The sequence below is a fragment of the Phalangium opilio genome, unplaced genomic scaffold, assembly GCF_054372755.1.
Source record: "Phalangium opilio isolate 3A_F unplaced genomic scaffold, DU_Popi_V2 ptg000054l_1, whole genome shotgun sequence".
Lineage (NCBI taxonomy): Eukaryota > Metazoa > Arthropoda > Arachnida > Opiliones > Phalangiidae > Phalangium > Phalangium opilio.
Window position 1 is genome coordinate 3,852,633 of NW_028324173.1, and position 21,761 is coordinate 3,874,393.

General features: G+C 38.3%; 3 non-coding genes and 30 pseudogenes across 3 annotated transcripts; all 33 read left to right on the forward strand.

Moving 5' to 3' along the window:
* Positions 1-9,750: 9,750 nt before the first annotated feature.
* On the forward strand, positions 9,751-9,869 carry LOC149670770 (5S ribosomal RNA; annotated as a pseudogene).
* A 577-nt stretch (positions 9,870-10,446) lies between these two features.
* Positions 10,447-10,565, forward strand: LOC149670771 (5S ribosomal RNA; annotated as a pseudogene).
* Positions 10,566-10,927: 362 nt separating this feature from the next.
* LOC149670772 (5S ribosomal RNA) lies at positions 10,928-11,046 on the forward strand (annotated as a pseudogene).
* Positions 11,047-11,625: 579 nt separating this feature from the next.
* LOC149670773 (5S ribosomal RNA) lies at positions 11,626-11,744 on the forward strand. Its single transcript, XR_016367256.1, has one exon. It is a non-coding gene; the product is annotated as a 5S ribosomal RNA (ribosomal RNA).
* Positions 11,745-12,120: 376 nt separating this feature from the next.
* Positions 12,121-12,239, forward strand: LOC149670774 (5S ribosomal RNA; annotated as a pseudogene).
* Positions 12,240-12,376: 137 nt separating this feature from the next.
* LOC149670775 (5S ribosomal RNA) lies at positions 12,377-12,479 on the forward strand (annotated as a pseudogene).
* Positions 12,480-12,601: 122 nt separating this feature from the next.
* Positions 12,602-12,720, forward strand: LOC149670776 (5S ribosomal RNA; annotated as a pseudogene).
* Positions 12,721-12,857: 137 nt separating this feature from the next.
* Positions 12,858-12,960, forward strand: LOC149670777 (5S ribosomal RNA; annotated as a pseudogene).
* A 122-nt stretch (positions 12,961-13,082) lies between these two features.
* Positions 13,083-13,201, forward strand: LOC149670778 (5S ribosomal RNA; annotated as a pseudogene).
* Positions 13,202-13,323: 122 nt separating this feature from the next.
* Positions 13,324-13,442, forward strand: LOC149670779 (5S ribosomal RNA; annotated as a pseudogene).
* Positions 13,443-13,575: 133 nt separating this feature from the next.
* LOC149670780 (5S ribosomal RNA) lies at positions 13,576-13,694 on the forward strand (annotated as a pseudogene).
* A 137-nt stretch (positions 13,695-13,831) lies between these two features.
* Positions 13,832-13,934, forward strand: LOC149670781 (5S ribosomal RNA; annotated as a pseudogene).
* Positions 13,935-14,056: 122 nt separating this feature from the next.
* On the forward strand, positions 14,057-14,175 carry LOC149670782 (5S ribosomal RNA; annotated as a pseudogene).
* A 122-nt stretch (positions 14,176-14,297) lies between these two features.
* On the forward strand, positions 14,298-14,416 carry LOC149670783 (5S ribosomal RNA; annotated as a pseudogene).
* A 134-nt stretch (positions 14,417-14,550) lies between these two features.
* On the forward strand, positions 14,551-14,669 carry LOC149670784 (5S ribosomal RNA; annotated as a pseudogene).
* A 137-nt stretch (positions 14,670-14,806) lies between these two features.
* On the forward strand, positions 14,807-14,909 carry LOC149670785 (5S ribosomal RNA; annotated as a pseudogene).
* A 122-nt stretch (positions 14,910-15,031) lies between these two features.
* Positions 15,032-15,150, forward strand: LOC149670786 (5S ribosomal RNA; annotated as a pseudogene).
* A 122-nt stretch (positions 15,151-15,272) lies between these two features.
* LOC149670787 (5S ribosomal RNA) lies at positions 15,273-15,391 on the forward strand (annotated as a pseudogene).
* A 134-nt stretch (positions 15,392-15,525) lies between these two features.
* On the forward strand, positions 15,526-15,644 carry LOC149670788 (5S ribosomal RNA; annotated as a pseudogene).
* Positions 15,645-15,781: 137 nt separating this feature from the next.
* LOC149670789 (5S ribosomal RNA) lies at positions 15,782-15,884 on the forward strand (annotated as a pseudogene).
* Positions 15,885-16,261: 377 nt separating this feature from the next.
* LOC149670790 (5S ribosomal RNA) lies at positions 16,262-16,380 on the forward strand (annotated as a pseudogene).
* A 132-nt stretch (positions 16,381-16,512) lies between these two features.
* Positions 16,513-16,615, forward strand: LOC149670791 (5S ribosomal RNA; annotated as a pseudogene).
* Positions 16,616-17,199: 584 nt separating this feature from the next.
* LOC149670792 (5S ribosomal RNA) lies at positions 17,200-17,318 on the forward strand (annotated as a pseudogene).
* A 374-nt stretch (positions 17,319-17,692) lies between these two features.
* LOC149670793 (5S ribosomal RNA) lies at positions 17,693-17,811 on the forward strand (annotated as a pseudogene).
* Positions 17,812-18,171: 360 nt separating this feature from the next.
* LOC149670794 (5S ribosomal RNA) lies at positions 18,172-18,290 on the forward strand (annotated as a pseudogene).
* A 137-nt stretch (positions 18,291-18,427) lies between these two features.
* On the forward strand, positions 18,428-18,546 carry LOC149670795 (5S ribosomal RNA; annotated as a pseudogene).
* Positions 18,547-18,669: 123 nt separating this feature from the next.
* LOC149670796 (5S ribosomal RNA) lies at positions 18,670-18,788 on the forward strand (annotated as a pseudogene).
* A 358-nt stretch (positions 18,789-19,146) lies between these two features.
* LOC149670797 (5S ribosomal RNA) lies at positions 19,147-19,265 on the forward strand (annotated as a pseudogene).
* Positions 19,266-19,400: 135 nt separating this feature from the next.
* LOC149670798 (5S ribosomal RNA) lies at positions 19,401-19,519 on the forward strand. The gene has a single exon (XR_016367737.1). It is a non-coding gene; the product is annotated as a 5S ribosomal RNA (ribosomal RNA).
* Positions 19,520-19,879: 360 nt separating this feature from the next.
* On the forward strand, positions 19,880-19,998 carry LOC149670799 (5S ribosomal RNA; annotated as a pseudogene).
* A 135-nt stretch (positions 19,999-20,133) lies between these two features.
* Positions 20,134-20,252, forward strand: LOC149670800 (5S ribosomal RNA; annotated as a pseudogene).
* A 376-nt stretch (positions 20,253-20,628) lies between these two features.
* LOC149670801 (5S ribosomal RNA) lies at positions 20,629-20,747 on the forward strand. The gene has a single exon (XR_016367767.1). It is a non-coding gene; the product is annotated as a 5S ribosomal RNA (ribosomal RNA).
* A 358-nt stretch (positions 20,748-21,105) lies between these two features.
* On the forward strand, positions 21,106-21,224 carry LOC149670802 (5S ribosomal RNA; annotated as a pseudogene).
* Positions 21,225-21,761: the final 537 nt, after the last annotated feature.

Below are 21,761 nucleotides of genomic sequence, written 5' to 3' on the forward strand. Positions count from 1 at the left end.
GACGTCCCAGATGTAACGTAAAATGTCAGAGTTTTTCCACAATACCTGACGAAAATTTAATTTTTGGGCTTCCGTGGCGCAATGGTTAGCACGTTCAGCTGTTAATCGAAAGGTTGGTGGCTCGAGCCCACCCGGGAGAGGTGTTGTGGGTCTCAGTTGTAGCGTAAAAAGTCATAACTTTTCCACAATACCTGACAACCATTTAATTTCTGAGCTTCCGTGGCTCAATGGTTAGCGCGTTCGGCTGTTAACGAATAGGTTGGTGGTTCGAGCCCACCCTGGAGAGGTGTTGTAGGGTCTCAGATGTAACGTAAAAAGTCATAATTTTTCCACAATACCTGACGACCATTTAATCTTTGGGCTTCCGTGGCTCAATGGTTAGAGCGTTCGGCTGTTAACGAATAGGTTGCTGGTTCGAGCCCAACCGGGTGCGGTTTTGTGACGTCTCAGATGTGAAGTAAAAATTCAAGGTTTTTCCACAATACCTGACGACCATTTAATTTTTGGGCTTCCGTGGCGCAATGGTTAGCACGTTCATCTGCTATTCAAAAGACTGGTGGTTTGAGCCCTCCCAGGAGCGGTGTTGTGACGTCTCAGATGTGAAGTAAAAAGTCAAGGTTTTTCCACAATTCCTGAAGACCATTTAATTTTTGGGCTTCCGTGGCGCAATGGTTAGCGCGTTCAGCTGCTATTCAAAAGACTGGTGGTTTGAGCCCTCCCGGGAGCGGTGTTGTGACGTCTCAGATGTAACGTAAAATGTCAGAGTTTTTCCACAATACCTGACGACCATTTAAATTTTGGGCTTCCGTGGCGCAATGGTTAGCGCGTTCAGCTGCTATTCAAAAGACTGGTGTTTTGAACCCTCCCGGGAGCGGTGTTGTGACGTCTCAGATGTAACGTAAAATGTCAGAGTTTTTCCACAATACCTGACGAACATTTAATTTTTGGGCTTCCGTAGCGCAATGGTTAGCACGTTCAGCTGTTAATGGAAAGGTTGGTGGTTCGAGCCCACCCGGGTGAGGTGTTGTGGGGTCTCAGATATTGCGTAAAAAGTCATAACATTTCCACAATACCTGACAACCATTTAATTTCTGAGCTTCCGTGGCTCAATGGTTAGCACGTTCGGCTGTTAACGAATAGTTTGGTGGTTCGAGCCCATCCGGGAGCGGTGTTGTGACGTCTCAGATGTGAAGTAAAAAGTCAAGGTTTTTCTACAATACCTGACGACCATTTAATTTTTGGGCATCCGTGGCGCAATGGTTAGCGCGTTCAGCTGCTATTCAAAAGACTGGTGTTTTGAGCCCTCCCGGGAGCGGTGTTGTGACGTCTCAGATGTAACGTAAAATGTTAGAGTATTCCCACAATACCTGACTACCATTTAATTTTTGGGCTTCCGTGGCGCAATGGTTAGCGCGTTCAGCTGCTATTCAAAAGACTGATGTTTTGAACCCTACCGGGAGCGGTGTTGTGACGTCTCAGATGTAACGTAAAATGTCAGAGTTTTTCCACAATACCTGACGAACATTTAATTTTTGGGCTTCCGTGGCGCAATGGTTAGCACGTTCAGCTGTTAATCGAAAGGTTGGTGGTTCGAGCCCACCCGGGAGAGGTGTTGTGGGGTCTCAGATGTAGCGTAAAAAGTCGTAACTTTTCCACAATACATGAAAACCATTTAATTTCTGAGCTTCCGTGGCTCAATGGTTAGCGCGTTCGGCTGTTAACGAATAGGTTGGTGGTTCGAGCCCATCCGGGAGCGGTGTTGTGACGTCTCAGATGTGAAGTAAATAGTCAAGGTTTTTCCACAATACCTGACGACCATTTAATTTTTGGGCTTCCGTGGCGCAATGGTTAGCGCGTTCAGCTGCTATTCAAAAGACTGGTGTTTTGAACCCTCCCGGGAGCGGTGTTGTGACGTCTCAGATGTAACGTAAAATGTAAGAGTTTTTCCACAATAAATGACGAACATTTAATTTTTGGGCTTCCGTGGCGCAATGGTTAGCACGTTCAGCTATTAATCGAAAGATTGGTGGTTCGAGCCCACCCGGGAGAGGTGTTGTGGGGTCTCAGATGTAGCGTAAAAAGTCATAACTTTTCCACAATACCTGACAACCATTTAATTTCTGAGATTCCGTGGCTCAATGGTTAGCGCGTTCGGCTGTTAACGAATAGGTTGGTGGTTTGAGCCCATCCGGGAGCGGTGTTGTGACGTCTCAGATGTGAAGTAAATAGTCAAAGCGAAATTCAAAAGTTTAGGGTACCACAATGATGAATATATGGCAAAAATATTAAACTGCACTAAACATTGCAATTAGGGTAAAAAATTCAAATAAATTTTAAGCTTAATCCACTCTCACGAACCACGCTCAAATTAAGATTAAAACCTCACAAGTTTTTCGTACAGCCACAGTAGTTTCCTATTTCACTTTCAAATTAATTTAAATGATCATTAAAATATATCAAAAGCGCATACTACTTGTATTATAAACTAAATCCACACTAGATTAACAAGATAAGCCGTTAAATTAAACTCGATCAATTATAATTAATGTGAAATTAACCCAAAATACGAATGTTTTGGGTAAATTCATGGATACCTTATAATTAAACTAACAAATTATAATTAAAACTACACTTATCTTTCACCCAGCCTCCACTTTCCTGTTTAATTCTTACGATTAATTAAATTGTCATTTAAAAGCATTTTTCCCCATTTTGAAAAGAGAGCCATTGAAAAGGAGCGATATTTAAAAGTTTTGGGGCAAAATAGTGATTGTTCCGCAAGAGTCAAACAGTCACGCCTCTAAAGTTTGCAGCTAGGGAGAATTTCTTGTTCAAACTCGTTTAATAAACAGAAATAAGACTAGTAAAAGAAGATCAGCCGTTAATTTCAACTTAATAACCATATTTAACGTGAAATTAATCGAAAACAATACGTTTTTTGGGTAACTTTAGATAAATCTTAACTGAAATAATAAAATAAGATCAAACTACGCGAGTTGTTCTTTCAGCCTAAATGTTTTCCTATTTAACACTAAAATTAATTACATTATCACTATAATACATTAATGGGCTCCAAATACAAAATTTTAGGGTAAGGAATTTGTCAAAATGAAACTTTTCCATTTAAATTTTAATTAGGCCTGTGCGAGTCCAGTTTTTTAGGGTTCGAGTCGAGTCTCGAGTCCTTAAAAAAGCTCTCATAGAATCTCGAGTCGAGTCTTTTAATTGGTATCGAGTCCTCGAGTCCTTAAGTCAGCTTAAGAACTAGGTTTCAAGTCCAGTGTCGAGTCCTGATAATTTATGGCAAGTATAATAATATAATATAATTTATGGCAAGTATAATTTAGTATGACATCTCCCGTTGGCAGTATTGGGGGTTTTACATATAGGAAGCTGTTGGTCTGATCTCGACAACACTGTCCATATTTCAAATACCGTCGTTTTTAAACTTCTTTAATAAATAAAGTACAACATTATTTGCTTATCGAAATCAATGTTTTTGAATATAAGTTAAATGTAATTAACGATACTTAAGTACTTCTTTAAGCAATTAGAAATAGATCAACCCCAAATGTATGACGGTGAAGCAAAAATAAAATTATTCAAATTTTAATTACAAAAAGACTGAAGTGACAGATATTATAAAAAAACGTCTTGGTTTGGACCAAGGCCGAAAAAACAAACGATATGTGTGAGGTTTATCATTTGACTGAAGTTCAGATATTGCAATTGTTTTAGTTATTTTTATCCATTTAATCCTTAATCAATATTAAATTCAATCAAATGATTTTACTGTTAATCGATCTAGTCCCTCTAAATTAATTGAAAAAATTACATATCTACGCTTTTTCAAGAACAATTACATTTTCCGAAAACATTTTATCATGAAATTAATTATTTTGAAGGGATTTCGTGTCGTTGCTCACTAACTTGTAAGCACCTTGACGGGCATAGTTTTAATTGTTGCTGGCTTAACAAATTTTCAAGTTTGCACCAAAAAAGTTTAAATCTGTAGTAAGTTTCTGAGAAGACTGATTTTAGAGAAAATATGATAAAGAACGTTTTTTCTCAAACTAATGTCGTCTTCTTGAGACAAAGCAACAATGCTTATCCTGTGTGGTTTCGTTTAGTAGGTGGCTCTCTGTAGCACAGGAAAAATATGATATCGGCAATATCGGTATAAATATAACCAGCAGTAAGATAAGGGACTAGAATTAAAGTGCCCTAGCATTGGTAATAGAGCCTAGCACTAGTGAACAAATTTGACGATTTTATGCCGCTTCCATCACCAAGTGAAGAGTTTGGTTACCTCGTTACTTCTAGTCCCTTATCTTACTTCTGATATAACCGAAGGTAAGGGTAAAGATTACATAAAAAGAAATACTTCTCAGTACCAATGACTTGTTATATTCATTTCATGCGGAAATAATATGGGTATACACATTATTCATTAACAGTTATGCGAAGGTCACACTTTACTCCGACCCCCCTTCCTCTATTTTCCCAATATAAAAATTTTTAAAAGCACCAGTGGTTCAAGTGTATGGGTCATCTGAGCCGTCGCAACACACTCAGCCAATAATACCATATAGTTCGAAACCTTTTCACATTAGTGACTCTCCGGACTTGCCCGCCATCCTTAATAACCTAAAACTATAAAACATTCCTGTACATGAATGATTATGGTTGTGGCTTGTCACTCACTAGCGCCTGAAGGACCGATCACTCAGTGTAATTTGTGTACATTTGTAAGTGAGTAGACCATTTTAGAAATTACATACAGAGAAACTAAAACACAAGGGTGATGCCGCCATTGGGGTCTTCTCTCTCTCTCGCCTAGAAGCACCGCTATAGGCAGAGCGAATTGACTCCGTCTGGCGGTGACCCTTGGTGCGAGGGATAATACCCCAATGGTGGCCTCGCCCCTGTGTGTTTTCCGAAATGGTCTTTAAGCGTGCTAAAATGATTACGCGTAATACGTAACCGGTGTACAAGTAGCGCCAACAATGTAGAAAGGGGTGGTGACGTTTCAAATGAAGACTGAGTTATGACCAAGAAATTCTAAAGCACGGAGAGGAAAATTGCAGTGCAATGTTTTCTTCATAGAGGCGACAATAGAAATGTAGCATTTCGATTAAATTTTTACATTTTCCTTTCGAATTATGTCAAAGTTCGCTTGCTCTTTTTAGAAAGTCAATAGAATATTTCAAATATTCTATGTTGATAGCTCAACACGTACTCCCTTCAAAATAATTAATTTCATGATAAAATGTTTTCGGAAAATGTAATTGTTCTTGAAAAAGCGTAGATATGTAATTTTTTCAATTAATTTAGAGGGACTAGATCGATTAACAGTAAAATCATTTGATTGAATTTAATATTGATTAAGGATTAAATGGATAAAAATAACTAAAACAATTGCAATATCTGAAACTTCAGTCAAATGATAAACCTCACACATATCGTTTGTTTTTTCGGCCTTGGTCCAAACCAAGACGTTTTTTTATAATCCAAAGGAGATCCCAGTATCTCTTGTAGAACAAGAGTTATGAGCCCTCAAAGTTTTGTGCAAAAATCATAAGTAACATAATAAAATAAGTGAGACGATACCAAAGTTGACGAACACTTTGCTTAATATCTCGGCCCCTGTTTGTCGTAGCTCAATGTTTTTAGAATGGTTAGATGGGGGACAATTTGGACTAAAACATATCCTAAGGACATACAGAAAAATTGGACTAAAACATACTCAAAGGACATCCCCGTATCTCCAGTAGAAACAGAGTTACGAGCCTGCAAATTATAGTCTAATGCATTTCCTATGGAGGGGTTGTTTTTTTACGTTTAACTTAATTACTCGGCCCCTGTTTGTCGTAGCCCAAAGTTTTTAGTATGGTTAGATGAAGGACAATTTGGACTATAACATATCCGAAGGACATCCTCGTATCTCCAGTAGAAACAGAGTAACGAGCCTGCAAATTATAGTCTAACTCATTTCTTATGGAGGGGGCTTGTTTCTTTACGTTTTGCTTAAGTACTCGGCTCCTGTTTGTCGTAACCCAAAGTTTTTAGTATGGTTAGATGGGGGACAAGTTGGACAATACCATACTCAAAGGACATATCCGTATCTCCAGTAGAAACAGAGTTACGAGCCTGCAAAAAATAGTCTAATGCATTTCCTATGGAGGGGTTGTTTGTTTACGTTTAGCTTAATTACTCGGCCCCTGTTTGTCGTAGCTCAATGTTTTTAGTACGGTTTGATGGGGGACAAATTGGACTATAACATACTCAAAGGACATCCCCGTATCTCCAGTAGAAACAGAGTTACGAGCCTGCAAAGTATAGTCTAATGCATTTTCTATGGAGGGGTTTGTTTGTTCACGTATTGCTTAATTACTTGACCCTGTTCTTTCGATTAAAAATAATAACATATCTTTAGTGTAGCGGTTATCGCATCCGCCTCACTCCCGGAAGGCCACAGGTTCGAAACCGCGAAGTTTTTTTTTATAATTATCCGAACATTTGTGTCAAGGTCACATTATTTACATCCCCGTATCTCTGGTAGAACCAGAGTTACGAGCCTCCAGAATTTAGTCTAATGGATTTCCTATGGAGGGGTTTGTTTGTTTACGATTAGCTTAATTACTCGACTACTGTTTGTCGTAGCTCAATGTTTTTAGTATGGTTAGATGGGGGACAAATTGGACTATAACATACTCAAAGGACATCCCCGTATCTACAGTAGAAACAGAGTTACGAGCCTGCAAAGTATAGTCTAATGCATTTTCTATGGAGGGGGTTTGTTTGTTCACGTATTGCTTAATTACTTGACCCTGTTCTTTCGATTAAAAATAATAGCATATCTTTAGTGTAGCGGTTATCGCATCCGCTTCACTCCCGGAAGGCCACAGGTTCGAAACCGCGAAGTTTTTTTTTTATAATTATCCGAACATGTGTGTCAAGGTCACATTATTTACATCCCCGTATCTCTGGTAGAACCAGAGTTACCAGCCTCCAGAATTTAGACTAATGTATTTCCTATGGAGGGGTTTGTTTGTTTACGATTTGCTTAATTACTCGACTACTGTTTGTCGTAGCCCTAATTCTTAGTATGGCTAGATGGGGGACAAATTGGTCTATAATATACTCAAAGGACATCCCCGTATCTCCAGTAGAAACAGAGTTACGAGCCTGCAAAGTTTATTTTCAAAAATCAAAAGTAACCTTCTAACAATAAGTGAGACAAAAAATAAGTTGACGACGATATTGAGGTAGCCTAAAGTTTAAAGTATCCTTGTATGGGGAGCAAAGAGTACTATAACATATCCAAAGGAGATCCCAGTATCTCTTGTAGAACAAGAGTTATGAGCCTCCAAAGTTTAGTGCAAAAATCATAAGTAACATAATAAAAATAAGTGAGACGATACCAAAGTTGACGAACATTTTGCTTAATATCTCGGCCCTTGTTTGTCGTAGCTCAATGTTTTTAGTATGGTTAGATGGGGGACAATTTGGACTATAACATATCCTAAGGACATACAGAAAAATTGGACTAAAACATACTCAAAGGACATCCCCGTATCTCCAGTAGAAACAGAGTTACGAGCCTGCAAATTATAGTCTAATGCATTTCCTATGGAGGGGTTGTTTTTTTACGTTTAACTTAATTACTCGGCCCCTGTTTGTCGTAGCCCAAAGTTTTTAGTATGGTTAGATGAAGGACAATTTGGACTATAACATATCCGAAGGACATCCTCGTATCTCCAGTAGAAACAGAGTAACGAGCCTGCAAATTATAGTCTAACTCATTTCTTATGGAGGGGGCTTGTTTCTTTACGTTTTGCTTAAGTACTCGGCTCCTGTTTGTCGTAACCCAAATATTTTAATATGGTTAGATGGGGGACAAGTTGGACAATACTATACTCAAAGGACATATCCGTATCTCCAGTAGAAACAGAGTTACGAGCCTGCAAAAAATAGTCTAATGCATTTCCTATGGAGGGGTTGTTTGTTTACGTTTAGCTTAATTACTCGGCCCCTGTTTGTCGTAGCTCAATGTTTTTAGTATGGTTTGATGGGGGACAAATTGGACTATAACATATCCGAAGGACATCCTCGTATCTCCAGTAGAAACAGAGTAACGAGCCTGCAAATTATAGTCTAACTCATTTCCTATGGAGGGGGCTTGTTTCTTTACGTTTTGCTTTAGTACTCGGCTCCTGTTTGTCGTAACCCAAATATTTTAATATGGTTAGATGGGGGACAAGTTGGACAATACCATACTCAAAGGACATCCCCGTATCTCGAGTAGAAACAGAGTTACGAGCCTGCAAAAAATAGTCTAATGCATTTCCTATGGAGGGGTTGTTTGTTTACGTTTAGCTTAATTACTCGGCCCCTGTTTGTCGTAGCTCAATGTTTTTAGTATGGTTTGATGGGGGACAAATTGGACTATAACATACTCAAAGGACATCCCCGTATCTCCAGTAGAAACAGAGTTACGAGCCTGCAAATTATAGTCTAACTCATTTCCTATGGAGGGGGTTTGTTTCTTTACGTTTTGCTTAAGTAATCGGCCCCTGTTTGTCGTAGCCCAAAGTTTTTAGTATGGTTAGATGAAGGACAAGTTGGACTATAGCATATCCTAAGAACCTCCCGGTATCTCTAGTAGACACAGAGTTATGGGCCTGCAAAATATAGTCTAATGCATTTTCTATGGAGGGGTTTGTTTGTTCACGTATTGCTTAATTACTTGACCCTGTTCTTTCGATTAAAAATAATAACATATCTTTAGTGTAGCGGTTATCGCATCCGCCTCACTCCCGGAAGGCCACAGGTTCGAAACCGCGAAGTTTTTTTTTTTTGCTTGGAACATGCAAAGATCTTTATAATTATCCGAACATTTGTGTCAAGGTCACATTATTTACATCCCCGTATGTCTGGTAGAACCAGAGTTACGAGCCTCCAGAATTTAGTCTAATGTATTTCCTATGGAGGGGTTTGTTTGTTTACGATTAGCTTAATTACTCGACTACTGTTTGTCGTAGCCCTAATTCTTAGAATGGCTAGATGGGGGACAAATTGGTCTATAACATACTCAAAGGACATCCCCGTATCTCCAGTAGAAACAGAGTTACGAGCCTGCAAAGTTTATTTTCAAAAATCAAAAGTAACCTTCTAACAATAAGTGAGACAAAAAATAAGTTGACGACGATATTGAGGTAGCCTCAAGTTTAAAGTATCCTTGTATGGGGAGCAAAGAGTACTATAACATATCCAAAGGAGATCCCAGTATCTCTTGTAGAACAAGAGTTATGAGCCTCCAAAGTTTAGTGCAAAAATCATAAGTAACATAATAAAAATAAGTGAGACGATACCAAAGTTGACGAACATTTTGCTTAATATCTCGGCCCTTGTTTGTCGTAGCTCAATGTTTTTAGTATGGTTAGATGTTGGACCATTTGGACTATAACATATCCTTAGGACATACAGACAAATTGGACTAAAACATACTCAAAGGACATCCCCGTATCTCCAGTAGAAACCTCGGCCCCTGTTTGTCGTAGCTCAATGTTTTTAGTATGGTTAGATGGGGGACAAATAGGACTTGGGAATACTGCGTGCCGTTGGTTTTTCACTTTTGTTTTCTCTTTTAAATTCCACCCGATATGAAAAAAGCAAACGTATCTTCTTTTTGTTATTGTTTTATAAAGATGAAAGTTAATTAAATTCAAATTATTAACTAGCGCTCTCGGCAACGGCCAAATCACGCTGAATACACCGGTTCTCGTCCGATAACCGAAGTTAAGCAGCTTCGAGCGCAGTCAGTACTTGGGAGGTATTCCACTTAGGAACACTGCGTGCCGTTGATTTTTTCACTTTTTTTCCTCTTATAAATTTTAATAGATATGAAAAAATTAAACATGTTTTTTGGTTATTGTTTTAAAATGATGAAGGTTAATTTGTCTCACTTAATTCAAATTCGAATTATTAACAAGCACTCTCGGCAACGGCCATATCACGCTGAAAACACCGGTTTTCGTCCGATCACCGAAGTTAAGCAGCGTCGAGCGCATACAGTACTTGGGAATACTGCGTTCCGTTGGTTTTTCACTCTTGTTTCCTCTTTTAAATTCCACCCGATATGAAAGAAGCAAACATATCTTTTTTTTGTTATTGTTTTATAAAGATGAAAGTTAATTAAATTCAAATTATTAACTAGCACGCTCGGCAACGGCCATATCACGCTGAATACACCGGTTCTCGTCCGATAACCGAAGTTAAGCAGCGTCGAGCGCAGTCAGTACTTGGGAACAATGCATGCCGATGGCTTTTTCACTTTTGTTTCCTGTTAAATTCCACCAGATATGAAAAACAAACATATCTTCTTATTGTTATTTTTTATAAAGATGAAGGTTAATTAAGTTCAAATTATTAACTAGCACTCTCGGCAACGGCCATATCACGCTGAATACACCGGTTCTCGTCCGATCACCGAAGTTAAGCAGCGTCGAGCGCAGTCAGTACTTGGGAGGGCGACCACTTAGGAACACTGCGTTCCGTTAGCTTTTTCACTTTTTTTTCCTCTTTTAAATTCCAATAGATATGAAAAAAAGCAAACATATTTTCTTTTTGTTATTGTTTTAAAAAGATGAAGGTTAATTTGTCTCACTTAATTTAAATTCGAATTATTATCTAGCACTCTCGGCAACGGCCATATCACGCTGAGAACACCGGTTTTCGTCCGATCACCGAAGTTAAGCAGCGTCGAGCGCATACAGTACTTGGGAATACTGCGTTCCGTTGGTTTTTCACTTTTGTTTCCTCTTTTAAATTCCACCCGATATGAAAGAAGCAAACATATCTTTTTTTTGTTATTGTTTTATAAGGATGAAAGTTAATTAAATTCAAATTATTAACTAGCACTCTCGGCAACGGCCATATCACGCTGAATACACCGGTTCTCGTCCGATAACCGAAGTTAAGCAGCTTCGAGCGCAGTCAGTACTTGGGAGGTATTCCACTTAGGAACACTGCGTGCCGTTGATTTTTTCACTTTTTTTTCCTCTTATAAATTTTAATAGATATGAAAAAATTAAACATGTTTTTTGGTTATTGTTTTAAAATGATGAAGGTTAATTTGTCTCACTTAATTCAAATTCGAATTATTAACAAGCACTCTCGGCAACGGCCATATCACGCTGAAAACACCGGTTTTCGTCCGATCACCGAAGTTAAGCAGCGTCGAGCGCATACAGTACTTGGGAATACTGCGTTCCGTTGGTTTTTCACTCTTGTTTCCTCTTTTAAATTCCACCCGATATGAAAGAAGCAAACATATCTTTTTTTTGTTATTGTTTTATAAAGATGAAAGTTAATTAAATTCAAATTATTAACTAGCACGCTCGGCAACGGCCATATCACGCTGAATACACCGGTTCTCGTCCGATAACCGAAGTTAAGCAGCGTCGAGCGCAGTCAGTACTTGGGAACAATGCATGCCGATGGCTTTTTCACTTTTGTTTCCTCTTAAATTCCACCAGATATGAAAAAACAAACATATCTTCTTATTGTTATTTTTTATAAAGATGAAGGTTAATTAAGTTCAAATTATTAACTAGCACTCTCGGCAACGGCCATATCACGCTGAATACACCGGTTCTCGTCCGATCACCGAAGTTAAGCAGCGTCGAGCGCAGTCAGTACTTGGGAGGGCGACCACTTAGGAACACTGCGTGCCGTTAGCTTTTTCACTTTTTTTTCCTCTTTTAAATTCCAATAGATATGAAAAAAGCAAACATATTTTCTTTTTGTTATTGTTTTAAAAAGATGAAGGTTAATTTGTCTCACTTAATTTAAATTCGAATTATTATCTAGCACTCTCGGCAACGGCCATATCACGCTGAGAACACCGGTTCTCGTCCGATCGCCGACGTTAGCAGCGTCGAGCGCAGTCAGTACTTGGGAATACTGCGTGCCGTTGGCTTTTTCACTTTTGTTTCCTCTTTTAAATTCCACCCGATATGAAAAAAGCAAACATATCTTCTTTTTGTTATTGTTTTATAAAGATGAAGGTTAATTTGTCTCACTTAATTTAAATTCGAATTTTTAACTAGCACTCTCGGCAACGGCCATATCACGCTGAGAACACCGGTTGTCGTCCGAAAACCGAAGTTAAGCAGCGTCGAGCGCAGTCACTACTTGGGAGGGAGACCACTTAGGTACACTGCGTGCCGTTGGCTTTTTCACTTTTTTTTCCTCTTTTAAATTCTAATAGATTTGAAAAAAGCAAACTTATTTTCTTTTTGTTATTGTTTTAAAAAGATGATGGTTAATTTGTCTCACTTGATTTAAATTCGAATTATTACCTAGCACTCTCGGCAACGGCCATATCACGCTGAATACACCGGTTCTCGTCCGATAACCGAAGTTAAGCAGCGTCGAGCGCATAAAGTACTTGGGAATACTGCGTGCCGTTGGCTTTTTCACTTTTGTTTCCTCTTTCAAATTCCACCAAATATGAAAAAAGCAAACATATCTTCTTTTTGTTATTGTTTTATAAAGATGAAAGTTAATTAAATTCAAATTATTAACTAGCACTCTCAGCAACGGCTATATCACGCTGAATACACCGGTTGTCGTCCGAAAACCGAAGTTAAGCAGCGTCGAGCGCAGTCACTACTTGGGAGGGAGACCACTTAGGTACACTGCGTGCCGTTGGCTTTTTCACTTTTTTTTCCTCTTTTAAATTCTAATAGATTTGAAAAAAGCAAACTTATTTTCTTTTTGTTATTGTTTTAAAAAGATGATGGTTAATTTGTCTCACTTGATTTAAATTCGAATTATTACCTAGCACTCTCGGCAACGGCCATATCACGCTGAATACACCGGTTCTCGTCCGATAACCGAAGTTAAGCAGCGTCGAGCGCATAAAGTACTTGGGAATACTGCGTGCCGTTGGCTTTTTCACTTTTGTTTCCTCTTTCAAATTCCACCAAATATGAAAAAAGCAAACATATCTTCTTTTTGTTATTGTTTTATAAAGATGAAAGTTAATTAAATTAAAATTATTAACTAGCACTCTCGGCAACTGCCATATCACGCTGAATACACCGGTTCTCGTCCGATAACTGAAGTTAAGCAGCGTCGAGCGCAGTCACTACTTGGGAGGGAGACCACTTAGGAACCCTGCGTGCCGTTGGCTTTTTCACTTTTTTTTCCTCTTTTAAATTTTAATAGATATGAAAAAAGCAAACATGTTTTCATTTTGTTATTGTTTTATAAAGATGAAAGTTAATTAAATTCAAATTATTAAATAGCACTCTCGGCAACGGCCATATCACGCTGAATACACCGGTTCTCGTCCGATAACCGAAGTTAAGCAGCGTCGAGCTCAGTCAGTACTTGGGAGGGAGACCACTTAGGAACACTGCGTGCCGTTGATTTTTTCACTTTTTTTTCCTCTTATAAATTTTAATAGATATGAAAAAAGCAAACATGTTTTTTGTTATTGTTTTAAAAACATGAAGGTTAATTTGTCTCACTTAATTTAAATTCGAATTATTATCTAGCACTCTCGGCAACGGCCATATCACGCTGAGAACACCGGTTCTCGTCCGATAACCGATGTTAAGCAGCGTCGAGCGCAGTCAGTACTTGGGAGGGAGACCACTTAGGTACACTGCGTGCCGTTGGCTTTTTCACTTTTTTTTCCTCTTTTAAATTCTAATAGATTTGAAAAAAGCAAACTTATTTTCTTTTTGTTATTGTTTTAAAAAGATGATGGTTAATTTGTCTCACTTGATTTAAATTCGAATTATTACCTAGCACTCTCGGCAACGGCCATATCACGCTGAATACACCGGTTCTCGTCCGATAACCGAAGTTAAGCAGCGTCGAGCGCATAAAGTACTTGGGAATACTGCGTGCCGTTGGCTTTTTCACTTTTGTTTCCTCTTTCAAATTCCACCAAATATGAAAAAAGCAAACATATCTTCTTTTTGTTATTGTTTTATAAAGATGAAAGTTAATTAAATTAAAATTATTAACTAGCACTCTCGGCAACTGCCATATCACGCTGAATACACCGGTTCTCGTCCGATAACTGAAGTTAAGCAGCGTCGAGCGCAGTCACTACTTGGGAGGGAGACCACTTAGGAACCCTGCGTGCCGTTGGCTTTTTCACTTTTTTTTCCTCTTTTAAATTTTAATAGATATGAAAAAAGCAAACATGTTTTCATTTTGTTATTGTTTTATAAAGATGAAAGTTAATTAAATTCAAATTATTAAATAGCACTCTCGGCAACGGTCATATCACGCTGAATACACCGGTTCTCGTCCGATAACCGAAGTTAAGCAGCGTCGAGCTCAGTCAGTACTTGGGAGGGAGACCACTTAGGAACACTGCGTGCCGTTGATTTTTTCACTTTTTTTTCCTCTTATAAATTTTAATAGATATGAAAAAAGCAAACATGTTTTTTTGTTATTGTTTTAAAAAGATGAAGGTTAATTTGTCTCACTTAATTTAAATTCGAATTATTATCTAGCACTCTCGGCAACGGCCATATCACGCTGAGAACACCGGTTCTCGTCCGATAACCGATGTTAAGCAGCGTCGAGCGCAGTCAGTACTTGGGAGGGAGACCACTTAGGTACACTGCATGCCGTTGGCTTTTTCACTTTTTTTTCCTCTTTTAAATTCTAATAGATTTGAAAAAAGCAAACTTATTTTCTTTTTGTTATTGTTTTAAAAAGATGATGGTTAATTTGTCTCACTTGATTTAAATTCGAATTATTACCTAGCACTCTCGGCAACGGCCATATCACGCTGAATACACCGGTTCTCGTCCGATAACCGAAGTTAAGCAGCGTCGAGCGCATAAAGTACTTGGGAATACTGCGTGCCGTTGGCTTTTTCACTTTTGTTTCCTCTTTCAAATTCCACCAAATATGAAAAAAGCAAACATATCTTCTTTTTGTTATTGTTTTATAAAGATGAAAGTTAATTAAATTAAAATTATTAACTAGCACTCTCGGCAACTGCCATATCACGCTGAATACACCGGTTCTCGTCCGATAACTGAAGTTAAGCAGCGTCGAGCGCAGTCACTACTTGGGAGGGAGACCACTTAGGAACCCTGCGTGCCGTTGGCTTTTTCACTTTTTTTTCCTCTTTTTAATTTTAATAGATATGAAAAAAGCAAACATGTTTTCATTTTGTTATTGTTTTATAAAGATGAAAGTTAATTAAATTCAAATTATTAAATAGCACTCTCGGCAACGGCCATATCACGCTGAATACACCGGTTCTCGTCCGATAACCGAAGTTAAGCAACGTCGAGCTCAGTCAGTACTTGGGAGGGAGACCACTTAGGAACACTGCGTGCCGTTGATTTTTTCACTTTTTTTTCCTCTTATAAATTTTAATAGATATGAAAAAAGCAAACATGTTTTTTTGTTATTGTTTTAAAAAGATGAAGGTTAATTTGTCTCACTTAATTTAAATTCGAATTATTATCTAGCACTCTCGGCAACGGCCATATCACGCTGAGAACACCGGTTCTCGTCCGATAACCGATGTTAAGCAGCGTCGAGCGCAGTCAGTACTTGGGAGGGAGACCACTTAGGTACACTGCGTGCCGTTGGCTTTTTCACTTTTTTTTCCTCTTTTAAATTCTAATAGATTTGAAAAAAGCAAACTTATTTTCTTTTTGTTATTGTTTTAAAAAGATGATGGTTAATTTGTCTCACTTGATTTAAATTCGAATTATTACCTAGCACTCTCGGCAACGGCCATATCACGCTGAATACACCGGTTCTCGTCCGATAACCGAAGTTAAGCAGCGTCGAGCGCATAAAGTACTTGGGAATACTGCGTGCCGTTGGCTTTTTCACTTTTGTTTCCTCTTTCAAATTCCACCAAATATGAAAAAAGCAAACATATCTTCTTTTTGTTATTGTTTTATAAAGATGAAAGTTAATTAAATTAAAATTATTAACTAGCACTCTCGGCAACTCCATATCACGCTGAATACACCGGTTCTCGTCCGATAACTGAAGTTAAGCAGCGTCGAGCGCAGTCACTACTTGGGAGGGAGACCACTTAGGAACACTGCGTGCCGTTGGCTTTTTCACTTTCTTTTCCTCTTTTAAATTTTAATAGATATGAAAAAAGCAAACATGTTTTCATTTTGTTATTGTTTTAAAATGATGAAGGTTAATTTGTCTCACTTAATTTAAATTCGAATTATTAACTAGCACTCTTGGCAACGACCATATCACGCTGAATACAGCGGTTCTCGTCCGATCACCGAAGTTAAGCAGCGTCGAGCGCAGTCAGTACTTGGGAGGGAGACCACTTACGAACACTGCGTGCCGTTGGCTTTTTTCTTTTTTTCCTCTTTTAAATTTTAATAGATATGAAAACAGCAAACATGTTTTTTTGTTATTGTTTTAAAATGATGAAGGTTAATTTGTCTCACTTAATTTAAATTCGAATTATTAACTAGCACTCTCGGCAACGGCCATATCACGCTGAAAACACCGGTTCTCGTCCGATCACCGAAGTTAAGCAGCGTCGAGCGCATACAGTACTTGGGAATACTGCGAGCCGTTGGCTTTTTCACTTTTATTTCCTCTTTCAAATTCCACCAGATATGAAAAAAGCAAACATATCTTCTTTTTGTTATTGTTTTATAAAGATGAAAGTTAATTTAATTCAAATTATTAACTAGCACTCTCGGCAACGGCCATATCACGCTGAGAACACCGGTTCTCGTCCGATCGCCGACGTTAGCAGCGTCGAGCGCAGTCAGTTCTTGGGAATACTGCGTGCCGTTGGCTTTTTCACTTTTGTTTCCTCTTTTAAATTCCACCCGATATGAAAAAAGCAAACATATTTTCTTTTTGTTATTGTTTTATAAAGATGAAGGTTAATTTGTCTCACTTAATTTAAATTCGAATTTTTAACTAGCACTCTCGGCAACGGCCATATCACGCTGAGAACACCGGTTCTCGTCCGATCGCCGACGTTAGCAGCGTCGAGCGCAGTCAGTACTTGGGATTACTGCGTGCCGTTGGTTTTTCACTTTTGTTTCCTCTTTTAAATTCCACCCGAATTGAAAAAAGCACACATATCCTCTTTTTGTTATTGTTTTATAAAGATGAAAGTTAATTTAATTTAAATTATTAACTAGCACTATCGGCAACGGCCATATCACGCTGAATACACCGGTTCTCCTCCGATCACCGAAGTTAATCAGCGTCGAGCGCAGTCAGTACTTGGGAGGGCGACCACTTAGGAACACTGCGTGCCGTTAGCTTTTTCACTTTTTTTTTCCTCTTTTAAATTCCAATAGATATGAAAAAAGCAAACATGTTTTTTTGTTATTGTTTTAAAAAGATGAAGGTTAATTTGTCTCACTTAATTTAAATTCGAATTATTATCTAGCACTCTCGGCAACGGCCATATCACGCTGAGAACACCGGTTCTCGTCCGATCGCCGACGTTAGCAGCGTCGAGCGCAGTCAGTACTTGGGAATACTGCGTGCCGTTGGCTTTTTCACTTTTGTTTCCTCTTTTAAATTCCACCCGATATGAAAAAAGCAAACATATCTTCTTTTTGTTATTGTTTTATAAAGATGAAGGTTAATTTGTCTCACTTAATTTAAATTCGAATTTTTAACTAGCACTCTCGGCAACGGCCATATCACGCTGAATACACCGGTTCTCGTCCGATAACTGAAGTTAAGCAGCGTCGAGCGCAGTCACTACTTGGGAGGGAGACCACTTAGGAACACTGCGTGCCGTTGGCTTTTTCACTTTTTTTTCCTCTTTTAAATTTTAATACATATGAAAAAAGCAAACATGTTTTCATTTTGTTATTGTTTTAAAAAGATGAAGGTTAATTTGTCTCACTTAATTTAAATTCGAATTTTTAACTAGCACTCTCGGCAACGGCCATATCACGCTGAGAACACCGGTTCTCGTCCGATCGCCGACGTTAGCAGCGTCGAGCGCAGTCAGTACTTGGGAATACTGCGTTACGTTGGTTTTTCACTTTTGTTTCCTCTTTTAAATTCCACCCGATTTGAAAAAAGCACACATATCTTCTTTTTGTTATTGTTTTATAAAGATGAAAGTTAATTAAATTAAAATTATTAACTAGCACTCTCGGCAACGGCCATATCACGCTGAATACACCGGTTCTCGTCCGATAACTGAAGTTAAGCAGCGTCGAGCGCAGTCACTACTTGGGAGGGAGACCACTTAGGAACACTGCGTGCCGTTGGCTTTTTCACTTTTTTTTCCTCTTTTAAATTTTAATAGATATGAAAAAATCAAACATGTTTTCATTTTGTTATTGTTTTAAAATGATGAAGGTTAATTTGTCTCACTTAATTTAAATTCGAATTATTAACTAGCACTCTCGGCAACGACCATATCACGCTGAATACAGCGGTTCTCGTCCGATCACCGAAGTTAAGCAGCGTCGAGCGCAGTCAGTCTTTGGGATGGAGACAACTTAGGAACACTGCGTGCCGTTGGCTTTTTCACTTTTTTTTCCTCTTTTAAATTTTAATAGATATGAAAAAAGCAAACATATCTTCTTTTTTGTTATTGTTTTATAAAGATGAAAGTTAATTAAATTCAAATTATTAACTAGCACTCTTGGCATCGGCCATATCACGCTGAATACACCGGTTCTCGTCCGATAACCGAAGTTAAGCAGCTTCGAGCGCAGTTAGTACTTGGGAGGGAGACCACTTCGGAACACTGCGTGCCGTTGGTTTTTTCACTTTTTTTCCTCTTATAAATTTTAATAGATATGAAAAAAGCAAACATGTTTTTTTTGTTATTGTTTTAAAATGATGAAGGTTAATTTGTCTCACTTAATTTAAATTCGAATTATTAACAAGCACTCTCGGCAACGGCCATATCACGCTGAAAACACCGGTTTTCGTCCGATCACCGAAGTTAAGCAGCGTCGAGCGCATACAGTACTTGGGAATACTGCGTTCCGTTGGTTTTTCACTTTTGTTTCCTCTTTTAAATTCCACCCGATTTGAAAAAAGCACACATATCTTCTTTTTGTTATTGTTTTATAAAGATGAAAGTTAATTAAATTAAAATTATTAACTAGCACTCTTGGCATCGGCCATATCACGCTGAATACACCGGTTCTCGTCCGATAACCGAAGTTAAGCAGCGTCGAGCGCAGTAAGTACTTGGGAGGGAGACCACTTAGGAACACTGCGTGCCGTTGGGTTTTTCACTTTTTTTCCTCTTTTAAATTTTAATAGATATGAAAAAAGCAAACATGTTTTTTTTTGTTATTGTTTTAAAATTATGAAGGTTAATTTGTCTCACTTAATTTAAATTCGAATTATTAACTAGCACTCTCGGCAACGACCATATCACGCTGAAAACACCGGTTCTCGTCCGATCACCGAAGTTAAGCAGCGTCGAGCGCAGTCAGTACTTGGGAGGGAGACCACTTAGGAACACTGCGTGCCGTTGGCTTTTTCACTTTTTTTTATTCTTTTAAATTTTAATAGATATAAAAAAAGCAAACATGTGTTTTTGTTATTGTTTTAAAATGATGAAGGTTAATTTGTCTCACTTAATTTAAATTCGAATTATTAACTAGCACTCTCGGCAACGGCCATATCACGCTGAAAACACCGGTTCACGTCCATTCACCGAAGTTAAGCAGAGTCGAGCGCATACAGTACTTGGGAATACTGCGTGCCGTTGGATTTTTCACTTTTGTTTCCTCTTTCAAATTCCACAAGATATGAATAAAGCAAACATGTCTTCTTTTTTGTTATTGTTTTATAAAGATGAAAGTTAATTAAATTCAAATTATTAACTAGCACTCTCGGCAACGGCCAAATCACGCTGAATACACCGGTTCTCGTCTGATAACCGAAGTTAAGCAGCGTCGAGCGCAGTCAGTACTTGGGAAGGAGACCACTTCGGAACACTGCGTGCCGTTGATTTTTTCACTTTTTTTTCCTCTTATAAATTTTAATAGATATGAAAAAAGCAAACATGTTTTTTTTGTTATTGTTTTAAAATGATGAAGGTTAATTTGTCTCACTTAATTTAAATTCGAATTATTAACAAGCACTCTCGGCAACGGCCATATCACGCTGAATACACCGGTTCTCGTCCGATAACCGAAGTTAAGCAGCGTCGTGCGCAGTCAGTATTTGGCAGGGCGACCACTTAGGAACACTGCGTGCCGTTAGCTTTTTCACTTTTTTTTCCTCTTTTAAATTCCAATAGATATGAAAAAAGCAAACATATTTTCTTTTTCTTATTGTTTTAAAAAGATGAAGGTTAATTTGTCTCACTTAATTTAAATTCGAATTATTATCTAGCACTCTCGGCAATGGCCATATCACGCTGAGAACACCGGTTCTCGTCCGATCGCCGACGTTAGCAGCGTCGAGCGCAGTCAGTACTTGGGAATACTGCGTGCCGTTGGCTTTTTCACTTTTGTTTCCTCTTTTAAATTCCACCCGATATGAAAAAAGCAAACATATCTTCTTTTTGTTATTGTTTTATAAAGATGAAGGTTAATTTGTTTCACTTAATTTAAATTCGAATTTTTAACTAGCACTCTCGGCAACGGCCATATCACGCTGAATACACCGGTTCTCGTCCGATCACCGAAGTTAAGCAGCGTCGAGCGCAGTCAGTACTTGGGAGGGCGACCACTTAGGAACACTGCGTGCCGTTGGGTTTTTCACATTTTTTCCTCTTTTAAATTCCAATAGATATGAAAAAAGCAAACATGTTTTTTTTTGTTATTGTTTTAAAATTATGAAGGTTAATTTGTCTCACTTAATTTAAATTCGAATTATTAACTAGCACTCTCGGCAACGGCCATATCACGCTGAGAACACCGGTTCTCGTCCGATCGCCGACGTTAGCAGCGTCGAGCGCAGTCAGTACTTGGGAATACTGCGTGCCGTTGGTTTTTCACTTTTGTTTCCTCTTTTAAATTCCACCCGATTTGAAAAAAGCACACATATCTTCTTTTTGTTATTGTTTTATAAAGATGAAAGTTAATTAAATTAAAATTATTAACTAGCACTCTCGGCAACGGCCATATCACGCTGAATACACCGGTTCTCGTCCGATAACTGAAGTTAAGCAGCGTCGAGCGCAGTCACTACTTGGTAGGGAGACCACTTAGGAACACTGCGTGCCGTTGGCTTTTTCACTTTTTTTTCCTCTTTTAAATTTTAATAGATATGAAAAAGCAAACATGTTTTCATTTTGTTATTGTTTTAAAATGATGAATGTTAATTTGTCTCACTTAATTTAAATTCGAATTATTAAGTAGCACTCTCGGCAACGGCCATATCACGCTGAATACACCGGTTTTCGTCCGATCACCGAAGTTAAGCAGCGTCGAGCGCATACAGTACTTGGGAATACTGCGTTCCGTTGGTTTTTCACTTTTGTTTCCTCTTTTAAATTCCACCCGATATGAAAGAAGCAAACATATCTTCTTTTTGTTATTGTTTTATAAAGATGAAAGTTAATTAAATTCAAATTATTAACTAGCATTCTCGACAACGACCATATCACGCTGAAAACACCAGTTCTCGTCCGATAACCGAAGTTAAGCAGCGTCGAGCGCAGTCAGTACTTGGGAACACTGCATGCCGATGGCTTTTTCACTTTTGTTTCCTCTTAAATTCCACCAGATATGAAAAAAAAACATATCTTCTTATTGTTATTTTTTATA